The sequence below is a fragment of the Pristiophorus japonicus genome, chromosome 17 (assembly GCF_044704955.1).
Source record: "Pristiophorus japonicus isolate sPriJap1 chromosome 17, sPriJap1.hap1, whole genome shotgun sequence".
NCBI lineage: Eukaryota > Metazoa > Chordata > Chondrichthyes > Pristiophoridae > Pristiophorus > Pristiophorus japonicus.
In genome coordinates, this window is record NC_091993.1 from 93361231 (window position 1) to 93375316 (window position 14086).

A 14086-nucleotide genomic window follows, 5' to 3' on the forward strand; every position below is an offset into this window, starting at 1 on the left:
CGAGCAAGTGTAAAACGGGCAGCCAATCCAATCCCGTCAATTTCCTGCCGGGCGGGTTGAGTTAAAATGACCCCCTTTGAGATATCTGGCAGTGGACATTGCATCTATCCTTTGGCATGGAAAACTCCCCAGTACTATTTACTTCTATTACTGTTGTGGTGGTACTTTGAAATCTTGTCACACATGCCAGTTCTGACCTGGAATAAAATATTCATTGTTCATTTACCCTCGACTACCGAATACCTCTGGACAAGTTCTCATGAGTGGCCCTTTAACAAGTTCAATTGTTTCCCAACAATTTGCAAATGCGTGAGAAGCCATTTTGGAGTGACATGAATCCTCAGAGAATTGGTAAACACAGACAAATAATCCATTAGCATTTTTTATCTGCACTACACCACCTTTTTTTTATTGACGAGAGCAAAGGGGCTCTAGTGTAAGAGCATTTGAGAAAAAGCAATGGGTCAGTGAAGGGTCTGTGCTTTTAGTGCAAACCATTAAATGCTCACGACAAAGTCGACAAAATTAAACGTGCTTGTTCAGCCAGAATTATTTTGTAAATTACAACACTACAACTTAAAAACTGACAGGGGTAATGAAAGGTAGGCATTAAATGTCAGGTTATTAGTTGCTCGAGAGCAACATGGGAAAAGCATTCGGTGTTCTATTTAGTGATGGGAGCAGAGGTTGTGTTGAAAGCTTGAATATTCTCTGCCATTTTGTTGAAAATAATGAGACCACTTGCCACATGCCGGACTTAAGTGAATGACACCATTAGAAACAAGCTGACTCTGGCCATAATTTGCTCTGCAGTCATTACAATTAGCACAAAGCTAAGGCACTGAGCAGATGTAATCAGCCAATGGCATGAAGTGCATACACTGAAGCAACCAACACTAGTTTCAAATCTTTTCTATTAAAGCAGAAATTAAGCAGTTTTATTCTGCTTGAAAGGAAACAGAAGATTTATGATCAGAATATTTTTAAATCTCTAAGAATTAAATAGTTCTGAAACTGTAGGTGGATTCCAACCACATTTAGAACATCAACTGCAAGGGTTAATGCTTTGGATTATATTATTATTAAGCTTGATTCAAAAACATTATATTTTACAAATGCAGCTTCGGCAGTCTTCTGCATTCAGAGTATACCATCAATACTCCACAAGGTGAATGGGCTGAAATTTGTGGTCGGAGGCATACCACTGGAGTACGTCTCCAACCCGAAAAAATATATGAAAGTACCTGCTTGCTCCTGGACTTCGCAGTCTTCGGGTCCTGGCCTGCAGGCGTACGCCTGTGTAAAGGCCCATGGATCCCAGGGACACAGACAGTCCAGAAACATCCCTGGGATCATGTGGGCCAGGTCAACCAATTAGAAAGGGGGATTCCTCATAAGGTTATGGGGATTCCAAGAACAGTATTCCCATAAACATGTGAGAAATCCTGAAAATAAATAAATAATTAACACAACTCTTCAAAAAAAATTCCCATGTTCAAAATTAATTAAAAGTCCCTTTAATTAAGCATTTTAAATAACATTTTAATTTTTTGCATTTTTTTTTTAAAACATTTTAATTCAGGCCAAAATTTACATGAACTGATTTTAAATGTTTTTGAACATTTTAATAATTTTTAAATTTGAATTTAACATTTATTTTAACCCTTATGCTGGTAAAAGCAGGCCCTATGCCTGATCTTACTAAGCATAAGGGTTTCATGGGGGCAAATAGCTCAACTCTGCGCCATCAAAAGTGTTTTTGGGGTGTATATGGACCATCTGTCAAGGCGAATCTTGTAGTGCACGCGGAAACCTGGAAATTGCAGCGCCATTCTGAGGTCTTACGATGGCATACGCTTTGCGAACGCTGCCATAGGCCCCACAAAATCCAGGCCAATATGTTCATCAAATACCATTTCTGCAATGCATCATGTTGCTTCTTTGTTTAGCACCCTGAGTGTACAGTACAAAGTAACATCTTAAACTGTTACCATTTGCACATTATGCAATGTTGACAATAGTAGGGACAAACTTAAAATTCATTTCTCCAGTTTCTTTAATTAGGGTGGATTGAGATGTTTCCAAATTTGGCTTTTCTGGTTTATTTTGATAACACAAGTGACAAGTTGCAGTTTGTACAGCTCCAGGAATTTTTGGGCTAGAGTTTCGCTAACCTGTTTTTCTGGTGCCTTCACCTGAGGTGTGCTGTTTTTGTCCGCCTCCAAGCACGCTGAAAAAAGACGTCCGTATTCTGGCCGCATCCCAGTCTCTCATCGGTCGTGGCACAGCGTGGCCCAATGATTGGGGGCGGAGCCAGGTCCCAGCGCTGAAAACAGTGCCGGGACCTCTGCACACGCACGCTAGAGTCTGAGGCAGGCCGTTTCTGCAAGCGCGCGCTGCAAGCTGTGTGGGAGGGGCCCGAAGCACGCCGTCCCTAGCCCTGGCCGAATGGATAAGGTTTTTCTGTGCAGACAGAAGTGGCAACATACACTGGCCTAAGTTAGTTTGGAGCAACTATTTGCTGGCCAAACACCTAAAACAGGGGTGAGTGGCTGGGAACGCCCCCATTTGAAAAAAAAAACTGAACTTAAAAAAAACCCAACTAACTCACTTACACTGGCGCATATTAAATGGCCAGAATTGCAACTAAAAAGATAGTCCAGAAAAATCAAGTTGCTCTAAAATAAAAAGGAGCAACTCCTGGGAAAACTTTAAGTGTATGTGCTGTCTTATCAAAGTTTGTCTTACCAAATGATAGCTAAGGAAATTCCTCCAATAAATTGAATATGTTTGGAGAATTCAATCTGGAGGTCAGATTTTGATTCAGATTTTCAGATTCCAGGTTCGGTACTTTGAATTTCTTAGTTTTACAATTTTGCAGCAAGCTTCAAGTATTATCTGTGACAACATCTGCCACTACATTGACCTGGGAGAGGCCAGATATTTACATTGATGTGAATAGATCAAATTTAGGGGAAATTTTCTAAAATTGCACAATTGAGAGAGGTTGAGAGATCACTCTACAACACTTTGTGATTCTATGGTGCGTCCTACTCGAAACTCCTTCATGGCAAACGAGCCAAAGGTGGGCAGAGGAAACGTTACAAGGACATCCTCAAAGCCTCCCTGATAAAGTGCAACATCCCCACTGACACCTAGGAGTCCCTGGCCAAAGACCGCCCTAAGTGGAGGAAGTGCATCCGGGAGGGCGCTGAGCACCTCGAGTTTCATCACCGAAAACATGCAGAAAACAAGCGCAGGCAGCGGAAAGAGCGTGCGGCAAACCAGTCCACCCACCCTTTCCCTCAACGACCATCTGTCCCACCTGTGACAGGGACTGTGGTTCTCGTATTGGACTGTTCAGTCACCTAAGGACTCATTTTAAGAGTGGAAGCAACTCTTCCTCGATTCTGAAGGACTGCCTATGATGATGATGATGATGATGGTGCACTGAAATAGAATATTTCACAGGTCAGACTATCTATTATAGCTTCGACAAATAAGAGAACAGTTTACCAAAATGGGTATGTGAAAAATGATACTGCAGTTAAGAATGATCACATGACTATTAAATTTGTATTTCATCTTTTTTATTGGAAATATATCAACATAAAAAATGCATTTAAAATACGGTCATTGATATAATGCCCAGCAGGAAAAAAAATGAGCACTGCAAACACAGACCATTACTGAGGGTGTCAAATTCAAATTTCAAATTGGTTCCATTAGAAAGGAAAACACAGGCCTTGCCTGTACTTAAAAACAAATAAAACTTGCAAGTCAGAAATAAAAAATGACAGTAAGCTGTCTGGTTTAATGCTGTTGCTGCTCAGCAGCAATTCAGATGTGATGGATCAGTGCACATTAAGCGATGCACTTATACAGAAAGTTGGATGTTTTAATACTAATAGGCAAAGCCTACATTACTTCGAAATATTCCAGACATTGCACCCTTCCAAAATGACTGGCATGATGATGTAGAGTCTTTGGCCTCGATATTTACGGGGAGGGCAGTGAGAGTGCAGGGGAGAACGGGGAAGGCCCAGCAAGGCCGGGGATGCAGAGGTCCTGCCGAATTTAATGTCTTCCATTTCCCGCCTGACAGCTGGCCAAATCGACAGGCTAGCTGGCTGCTGGGTGGGAAACGCTCATTTGGAGGGCTGGGGGGGGGGGGGGGGGGAGCACCCCTGCTCCACAAGGAATTCTGTAAAAGACACTTGACTTCTTGAGCCGGCTGCTCCTGCCGCCCTTTCGCTGCCGGGTTTCTCGAGCCCTGGGAAAGCCAGGTGGCAACTAAGAAAATTAAATCAGGCTCCCCATTGCACTGTGGGAGCCTGATTTAAATATGTTAATGAAGTGTCCCGCGACTCATGCAACACAAAACCTGCTGCCATTAAAATAGCAACGGGCGTGTACACAGCGGGTTGGGGACGCGTTCCTCATTTAAAGGGCTCAATTTTCCCCAGTATTTGCGCTGTTTTTTTTGAGCAGGCTGCTTTTTCTGGCCTAACTTAAAAATCCCCAGTTTCTCCAATCAATTTGCACCAGCGTAACTCAGTTAGTTACGAATTTTTTAAGTCAGTTTTTTTTTCAGCCAGAGGGGGTGGAACCAACCACCTACGCCACTTCTGGCAATTTAAGGAAGTTTGGCCAGCTGAGAGTTACTCCAGTTCTGATTAGGCCAGTGTATGTGGCCTGTCCTGAAAATCCTTCCCTAGAGTTAAGGAAATTGGCGCAGGTAAGGAAAGCGGCGTAGCAGATGCCTGGACACACTGAAAGAATTGAAAAGCACATAGCAGCAACTTACCTCCAACCCCACCCGAAGGCTGTCCGGTCCCATTCTCGGTCCCCGGTTCACAGAGAGAGAGAGAGAGACTCAGCTCGCATTATGTCCCTGGTTACCATGGCAGCCTGATCTTTTTGGTGCACCCCCAAAACTAAAGGTGGGGTTAGGCCACACCAAAATGAAGACATCCAACAGGGAAACTTACAACACTTTTTTTTTGGCGTACTTGGGCCCCAAAAAATCGGGCGTAACTCTTCAAGTACGCCAAAAAAATGCGTTGGGGAAAATTGAGCCCAAAATGTTTAACCCTCTGCCCATTGTGAAGGGGCTTAATATCGAGGCCTTTAACTCAAAACTATTTCCCTAGTGTCTAAGTGAACTCATCACTTGATTGGCATTTGATTGATTCAATTAAAGGTTCATGTTCATTACACAATGGTTTCAAATTTGACTAAATATTCAGCACATAGATCAATATCCTTTATTCTACTTCCCTATCATCTGTGCAAATTGACAGTCAGTTGGTGTTTGAACCACTGATGTTACAATCCAATACCAATATTGATATAACATGTGAACTCCAACAGTAAGGTGCAAAATATACATTTCCAAAACCCAGCTCCTTGGCATCTTGCTTTGGGCAATTAAGAAATGCTGCCAACATTATTATACAAATCATTAACGATAAGAGAAAACTCTTACGTATATGTGCTATAAAACTTTCCCTGCATATCGTTCCATTAACCTCACACAAATTCAAAATATTTTTGTGAGCTAACATTACCCTAACATATAACAGCCTCCAATTGTATGTGACAATTAACAGCATTTTTCAAAGCATATACAGCAATTTATAATATTGGACCACCCTCTCCATTAACACTCCAACAAGTATTTTTCTTATGTTAGAACTTTTCTGTAATTAATTTTTTTTAAATTCAAATCAAAGATCTAAAGCTTTCCTCTGAGCAGGGAGAAAGCCTGGTATAGATGGTCCCATCTCGGCAGAATAGATGTTTGCCAACACAGGACCATATAGACAAAGGGATAGCAACTGCCAGTTAAACCAGGGCTCCAATTCCCATGCATTACTGCCATATGTAAATTACACTACCCCTGTACCCTTTGGCACGTGGACACTAACCAAAGCAGCGAACACTTTAATGGTGTCACTGACAGTGCAGAAACAACGATCAGCTAGACTTAGTGCTAGTCCGTATCAATGTCGATTTCCAAATGTAGGAGGACAAGGGCATCCAATGCCAAGCCAACCTGCCCAGAACAACTTAATAAAGCAATTTTATTCACTCCAAACTGATTATTGTCTTCACAAACATGATTTCTTTAGCCACTTGTCTGTGTGTCATTTCTTAAAGAAGATAGACTGGCCAGTTAGGGAATGACATCCCTTTTTTGTATCAAGAACCACAAGTAAAGCTAATATCAACTTTAATGTATTTCTGAATCTCGAGGAAAACATCATGCTTTAAGTCCAAGGTTCTTGGGTTAGTCAACTGGAACAAACAGTTGAATGGAAGCATGTCTCAATATATCTGTGCCACAGAGAAGCAGATACAATTAGAACAAAAAAACAGAACATATGTGACACAGCACTCGCAATACAGTAAACTCCACTGCACCATCCATCTACTGTAACTGGAAGAATACAGAGAAACTGCATACTGTTCAAACACATCACACGCTACAAGTATTCTGGAAAAGCAATCCAAGGTTACAGATGTAAATCATCTATTGGTTTGAGACGAGTACCTGTGGATGTGGTGCACGGCCTGTAGACTATTAACAGGTATACGATCAGGGAAGCCAAAAAGGAGTCTGACTCCAAGGCCCTGAAGAGAGGAAAGGCAATCTTATGAATTCAGATATATTTCCCTCTTTGGCCGGTTACGTACCAGTATGTATTTACACGCACTCAATATATCATATAACATTAGTTGCATTAAGCACAGTGCTTAAAAATAATCTTACATGATACCTTGTCATAAATATGATCCATGCTGGTGTCTCGTATATAAATGAGGCTTCAGTCTTGTGAAGAGTATGTTGCTCAAACAATGTCATGCAGTCAATATACTTGTGCACATGGGTTAGTGGTAACCCAACTTTTGGAATGCAATGTCTTCAGGTATTGATCAAATATGGGAACAAAAATAGTAATTTACAATTACTTTGCTCACACCTAATACCTGAATATAGAAAGAATGAAAGAATTTGCATTTATGTAGCGCCTTTCATGACCACCGGACGTCTCAAAGCACTTTACAGCCAATGAAGTACTTTTGGCGTGTAGTCACTGTTGTCATGTAGGAAACGCAGCAGCCAATTTGTGCACAGCAAGCTTCCAACATAATTTGAAATTAAATTTGCATGAACAAAAATACACAATTTTAAAATAAAATGCACAAATCAAAGTCCTTCTCTAACCTTTCCGCACTTCTCTAAGTGTCAAATAGTTTTGTGTTGTTCATAACTCTGCAGCTTTGACGTGGGAGTCAGGCTGCCCTCCCCGATGTAAAGGCATCTTACACCCTCTCCAGCTCCAAGAGTTTAGGGCCTATAATTCTGAAAATATCAGGCAATACATTACTGTTGGTGATAATAGCAGACAAATGCTTAAGGCCTTTTGGCTAAGATCAAGTGTAGTATCTGTTCTTATCAGTTTAATATCCCCTATCTGGGGACCAAATATTAAATTGTTTTTTGGAACAGGAAGATGGAACAGGGGCTTGCTCCGTCCACTCCACGCATCGACCTGGTATTGCAGTGTTTCCAGGAACGGTGCAGCTTCCCCTCTCGCCTTTTGGCTAAGATCAAGTGTAGTAGCGCAAAGTGATCTTTGGCGCTGGAGTTGATCTGACAAGAATGAAACAAAAAAAAAAGCAGACAAATGCTTAACATATTCACATGAAATTCCACTGTCCAGCATTTTAAAAGAAGAGTTAACCCATTTTAAATAAATGGGCTCATGTCTGAATTCAAATGATGGACAGAGGAAGGTTGTGCAAATGCGTTAAGTGTTGCCTATTATCGCAAACAGTAATTTCTAGCCTGAAATATATTTTTAATTGTCACTGAGACATTGTTGAATCATAGCCAATAGACCCAATTATTCTTACAGAACAGCTTGAAATAAAGAGGAGGCAGCATGAATTTACTACAGATGCGTGATTGTTTCAAATAGTGAGCCTCATTAGAAATAAACAGTGAATAATAAATCACTTAACATACCTTTGTACAAAAAAGCTATTAGAATGTCCTATGGGATAGTTTGACAAAAGCAACCTGGTATCCCTAACACAGTCAAAATTTGATAAAGCCAACTTTGTCTAAATATTGTTTTTCTTTTAACATTAGTTGACAAATTATTGGCCTAGAAATTGCGGTCTACATACGTTTCTGAACTGTTAAGAAAACTCCATATTTGCCTTACGTCTCCGGAGCTTTGTCCTGTTCCGATCCTGGGACTGTAGGTGTTCGCCTGGGTAAAGGCCCACGGATCTCAGGAGCGCAGGCGGTTCGCAAGCATCCCTGGGATCATGTGGGTCAGGCCGATCAATGACAAAGGGGGATTCCTCTTATGCTTATGGGGGTTCCATTTACGTACGGAATCCCTATAAGCATAATGGAAATCACCTAATAAATAAAATTTCACAACACTGAAATAAAATAAATCATCACAGGTTCAAAATTAACTAAAATACCCTTTAATTAAACATTTAAAATAAACATTTAAAATAAAATGTAATTTTTTTGAAAAATAAACTTTTAATCAGGACAAAAATAACCTAAAATAATTTTAAATGTAAGTGAATAAATCACTTTCAAAAATGCATTTTAACATTTATTTTAATCTTTACTCTGATAAAAGAAGGCCTTACACCTGGGTGTAAGTGGGTATTCGCAGGGCAGTAGTTGGGTAAATAGCCAAACTCTATGCCAGCGAAAGTGAATTTACAACAGATGCGGATGATCTGTCAAGGAGAAGCTTGACAGATCGCAAGTTCCCAGTTTTTGCTCATGCGCATCGCATGCAGAAACCTGGAACTTGCAGGGCCATTCATAGCACATAGGACAGTGTACGCTGTGCGAACGCTGTGCGTACGCTGTCATAGTCCCCGTAAATCCAGGCCTTTGCATTTTATATTCCTCTAGATATTATAAAAATATTTAATTCCAATAAAGTAGAGGATGTGTAAATGCAATACAGCTCCTTTCACTTTTAATGAACTCCCACATCAAACCACTCCGGTCCTTAATTGCAGTTGTAATCCTGAGCTCTTAACCTTTAACAGATTTCTGTCTACAACAAGGTTGAAGTTCACCACTCACTTGTCTATAGACCAAAGAGAAAGGTTATCCAGAAAAATGACAATGTAATGAAAATGAAAAGTTCTGAAACACAGTGAGTGGAAGATTTAGAATGTCATTTCTCTTCTCCTGGGTGTAGTTGATAATGCCCATTTCACTCCTCTAGAAAAGTTCAAGCTGCCAAAAGGCAATTTCACTTTTTTAAAATTGTTTATTTTATCACTTGCTTCTCAGTTGTTCGGCCACAATAGAGTGCATGCATACCAGTGATTTACGAGTGTTGTTCCTACGCCTTTACTCTGTGTTCTGCTATAGTGTGTGCTCCAGGAAAGTGTACTCAGGACACAAACTCCACTCTCCTGGCTAAAGTATTATTCAACGTAAATTCATAATATGTTCAATGGCATTATAGATATGGAGAGATTCTGCAATCTATTTTATAATATTTGCTTTAATAGGTAATGGGTTAGCAAAGACAGAAATCAGCCAATAATTCCTTTTGGAAAATGTGCATGTGTGGACATAAACTGAGCCGGACTGTGTCTATATTGTTGACACTCATTGACTATCCCACACATGTAGACTGTTCACTTGGGAGAAGTACCAGTGAGTGCTGAGTGCCTGTGGAACCAGACCGCCATTCACAGTTTCAGGAGGGAACAGGAGAAAATCAGAAGGACAGGAAGCAAAACAAAAATTGAGGCCTACTGTTTGTATTCAGCAATATCTAGTGTGGTGTCATAACACAATTTGTTCCACTTAGTTGGGGATGGGTCTCTCTTTACCTCAATATTATAATTGACCTCAAAAATTAAGATTGTGGTTTGCATGTTTACATTTTCTTTTGAGAACAAGACACACTAAACATCAATATCGGTCTCTTCTTAAGTCCATCCTGCATCCCTGTACTTAAGTTCCTAATAGTTAATCTGCCATTTTATAACCAGGGGGAGCAATCGCCAAATTTAATCCTAATTAAGCAATTTTATGCTACAGATCTCCACTCATCAGGACCTGCATTGGGGCCACATGAACTCATGTTATATAGCTGGCAGTGAGAGAAGAATCCTATTCCTTCTATTTGGACTGGATTCCGATCTAGGTGCCGGAAATGCAAGAACAGTGCCATATTATTACTGATACCAACAGCGCCTCTGGTTACCAAGGCTAACAGTTGGTGCCAATCCAGTTTGGCAGTGTTTACATTGGTACCCACACTAACTACTAAGGTGTAACTTAAGGCCGGCCGAGCATTTCCAGAGTTTTCTGTTTGTATTTCAGCTTTTCGCACTGTTTGATTCCGCAAGTAATGAGAGCTCATTCTATACACACCCTCACTCACTCACGCAATGGTTTTGCAAAACACTATTGCAAAACACTTGTTTCATAGTGAAGGCTGTTAACCCTTGCAAGCTTTTGCCAGTGGTTAATGGAGCCTTGCTTTGCTGTTCAGACGTTACAGCCCAGGGCAGTATAATTTTAATTAAGTATCAGCTCTGCCGCACAGAGAGGCTCCTCTTACTCGCTTGTGTTCAAATGGGAAGCTTTTCCAAATTTACTTCACCATCTGAACTCAAGAGGGTCGGACTAAGGTACACGGGAATAGCAAAACCAAAATAGTCCAAGGTCCATCTCGTGCACTTTCTACCACCCCGGTCGTCGCATGATCCAACGATAATAAAGTTGTTGACTCATCATAGCAATCAATCTATTGATTCGTTACACAGAATGTACAGCACAGAGACAGACCATTCGGCCCAATAGGTCCCTGCCGGTGTTTATGCTCCACACAAGCCTCCTCCCACCCCATATCCTTCTATTCCTTTTTCCCTCATGTGTTTATCCAGCTTCCCCTTAACTGCATCCATGCTATTCACCTCAACCACTCCATGTGGTAGCGAGTTCCACATTCTCACCACTCTCTGGGTAAAGAAGTTTCTCCTGAATTCCGATTGGATTTATTAGTGACTATCTTATATTGATGGCCCATAGTTTTGGTCTCCACTCCCCCCCACCCCCACCCCACAATTTTAAGGATTTCCCTCCTTGCTCTGGACGCCCCCCACCCCTCCACCAGAGGAAATCGTTTCTCTCTATCTACCTCAATCAACATAACAAAAAATAACACATTATCTGGTCATTATCACATTGCTGTTTGTGGAGTTTGCTGTGCGCAAATTGGCTGTCCCGTTTCCCACATTACATCAGTGACTGCACTCCAAAAGTACTTCATTGGCTGTAAAGCGCTTTGAGACATCCGGTGGTCGTGAAAGGCGCTATATAATTCCAAGTCTTTCTTTTCTTTCTGGAAAACTGGAAATTGGAAAACTTTTCTCCCTTCAATGACTAACTAATGTGTGACATTTAGCCCCTCCATAGTTAATCAATGCTACGTCAATTAACTCCTGGGAGAGGAACTGGGCATCCAATTTTTATTTGATTACATTTGGCATCAGAGAAAATTTAAAGGTTTCTTAGAAGTCATAGCTCAGGTTATTTGCAGAAAATTAAAATAAATTAGGGACAAACCATGATATTTTCATTTATATATAGACCATTCTAAAGACAAGACTTAATGGACTGAAGAACATTTTCTTTTTCCATACTTCTTCATGCCTTTTGTTCTTAACTCTTGTCTGTCAATGCTCTGTAACAAGCATTTAAGCGTTTGACCCTTCACCCACCCAGTAAACACCAGGTTAAGGGTGGCAGTGGGTGTTTGAGCCATGTTCAAGACTTTACTGGTTACGGAGTACTGTGTACAGAAGCCACGTTGCCACGCTAATATCATTTGTTGTCCAGCTCAGTGGGACTGCGCTTTCTTGGTTTCAACCATAGCCAGGGCAACTCCAACAATGCAAGAGCAAAATACTGTGGATGCTGGAAATCTGAAATAAAAGCAGAAAATGCTGGAAATACTCAACAGGTCAGGCAGCATCTGTGGAGATATTAATAGAGTTAACGTTTCAGGTCTCATTATGCCTCTGTGAAGCACCTTGGGACATTTTGCAACATTTAAGGGATGCAAGTTATACTGACAGAGAAGAAAGCCTCACGCTTGCACAGACCCATTTCTTCAGTAAAATAAAATGGAGGAGTAATTGGATGGATTGCTATACATATTCTAGTACAAAATGAACAGCATAAGCATTATTATAATCTGCTTATCTGTTTCAGGCTGCTTTTTTAGAAAGGTTTAACTTATTTTAAACACATTATAAGTGCAATAATGCTGATCTTTGAAAAAGTGGGTGTATCAAATTTCCCTGTGTGCTTTATTTATGTTTCATTAAAATCTATTGTTTCAAAACCTCACACTGTGTATTCATCTCCAATAGTTTTGTTGGCCACGAGGACCGCAGGACCTGTTTTATGCTTCTATATTCGGCATTCTACCCTGCTGTGACTGCTGGAAGATGGAGCTGCACTAGCAATTTCCATCCCGAATGGGAAATTAAGACAATGCCATGCATGTAAAGAATGTTCACTAACAGCGACACACACAAACTGGTATCATGCTAATCATTCCCTATATTCTTTGGGGACTGTGTTACTGTAATTGCTGCGGGAATCAGAAAATCTTTCTCTACTGTTTCTCCAAGATGAGCTCTGAAACTAACTGCAAAGCCGAACTCCTTTCCAATTGGTCAATTCTAATAACTTTCAACAAATCAAAATTTCTCCAGTTCTAAATTGGAGCAGTGTAAAAACTGATGTAAAACAAATCCTGCTGTGCTGTACAAAACAGATGCTAATTAAAGCTTAAAGGACCATTTTATTAAATTGTAAACTGAAAAATGTACCAAGCATTTGTTGATGTGATTATCCATAAAACCTGTTCTATTTTTGCATATATCAAATTTAACTAAAATCAAGATGCTAAACCTGTTCGACTTTTTCCCACAGCAATGTACCTGTGTCAAACTGAGTTTCTGGTTCAAGCTATTCCAAGCATTAGCCTGCCTGAAAACTCCCCACTAGAAGAACATTGCTGCTTTAGAAAAACCATCTCCAGAAGATTTTGCATCTCCCTGTTGATTATTTATTTTACCTTCCTTTTCAGGTTGCATTTCCACTTTGCACAGATTATATTTCCCTGCCACACCAATCATTTACTCGGGTTTTCCCTAGCTCTTCGAGAGCTTGAACTTTACCAAGACTTGAATCCATGTGCCAGAGGTCAAAGGGCACTAGCCTAATCCGGTATTTGATTCCAGAACTAAGTTCTAAAATCTTTCTCATAGATAAAATAGGCTATTAAAATAACTAATCTTTTTTTATTAAACCCTCTGCTGCTTTGTAGAGCATTAACCTGTTTCTTTTTAGCATTATTTTTCTCCCTGCCATTCCACTCCTAAAGACATTAGCCTGGAATTTGCAGTCAGCAGCGAATCAAAAGGGGACAAGCAGGACGCGCCACCAGCTGGCGAAAGAGCAGTGGCTGCCATTTTATCGTCATTTCATGGTACTACAGAGTGGCGGTGAGTACATGAATTTTCAGAGGTAAGATCTTCTTTAGCTTCGTCCTTAATGTCCTCGAGAAAGAATTGCTCTTGTCACTATGCTTAGAGACGTCATGAACATGTTCTTTTTTAATTCATCTCTAAATCCATTACATAAGCAGCTCACCCCCTTCTCTCCCTCCCTCCCCACCCCAGCCAGCCACTCCCACCCCAGTATTTTGCCGCATTGTCCTAGGAAAGAAGAACTAGAAGTGACAGGGATAAATTTCACAGACCTTCAACGTCTTTTAAATTTTACCTGCAGTAAATCAGCTCCCTCAGTAGAATACAGGTTAGAAGCCTGCATATGGTCTGTTCAAGAAACCTGTTTAATGGGCAAGATATGTTTTTTTTCCTTTCTCATATCTTGTATCCTTCACCGGAGTTTAATGCAAATTTGTATGATTCACCCCACAGTGGTAGAAATTCATTGTTAAATAGGAATTATCATTTAATTTTTTTCCCCCTT

At 40.5% G+C, this 14086-nt stretch overlaps 1 protein-coding gene and 1 non-coding gene across 2 annotated transcripts in view; one reads left to right on the forward strand and one right to left on the reverse strand.

The window, feature by feature from the left end:
- Window positions 1-14086, reverse strand: part of LOC139227854 (metabotropic glutamate receptor 4-like) — a 1455190-nt gene that overhangs the window by 1036636 nt on the left and 404468 nt on the right. The gene's annotated exons all lie outside the window — the stretch shown is intronic.
- Window positions 7415-7596, forward strand: LOC139228431 (U2 spliceosomal RNA). The gene has a single exon (XR_011587569.1). It is a non-coding gene; the product is annotated as a U2 spliceosomal RNA (small nuclear RNA).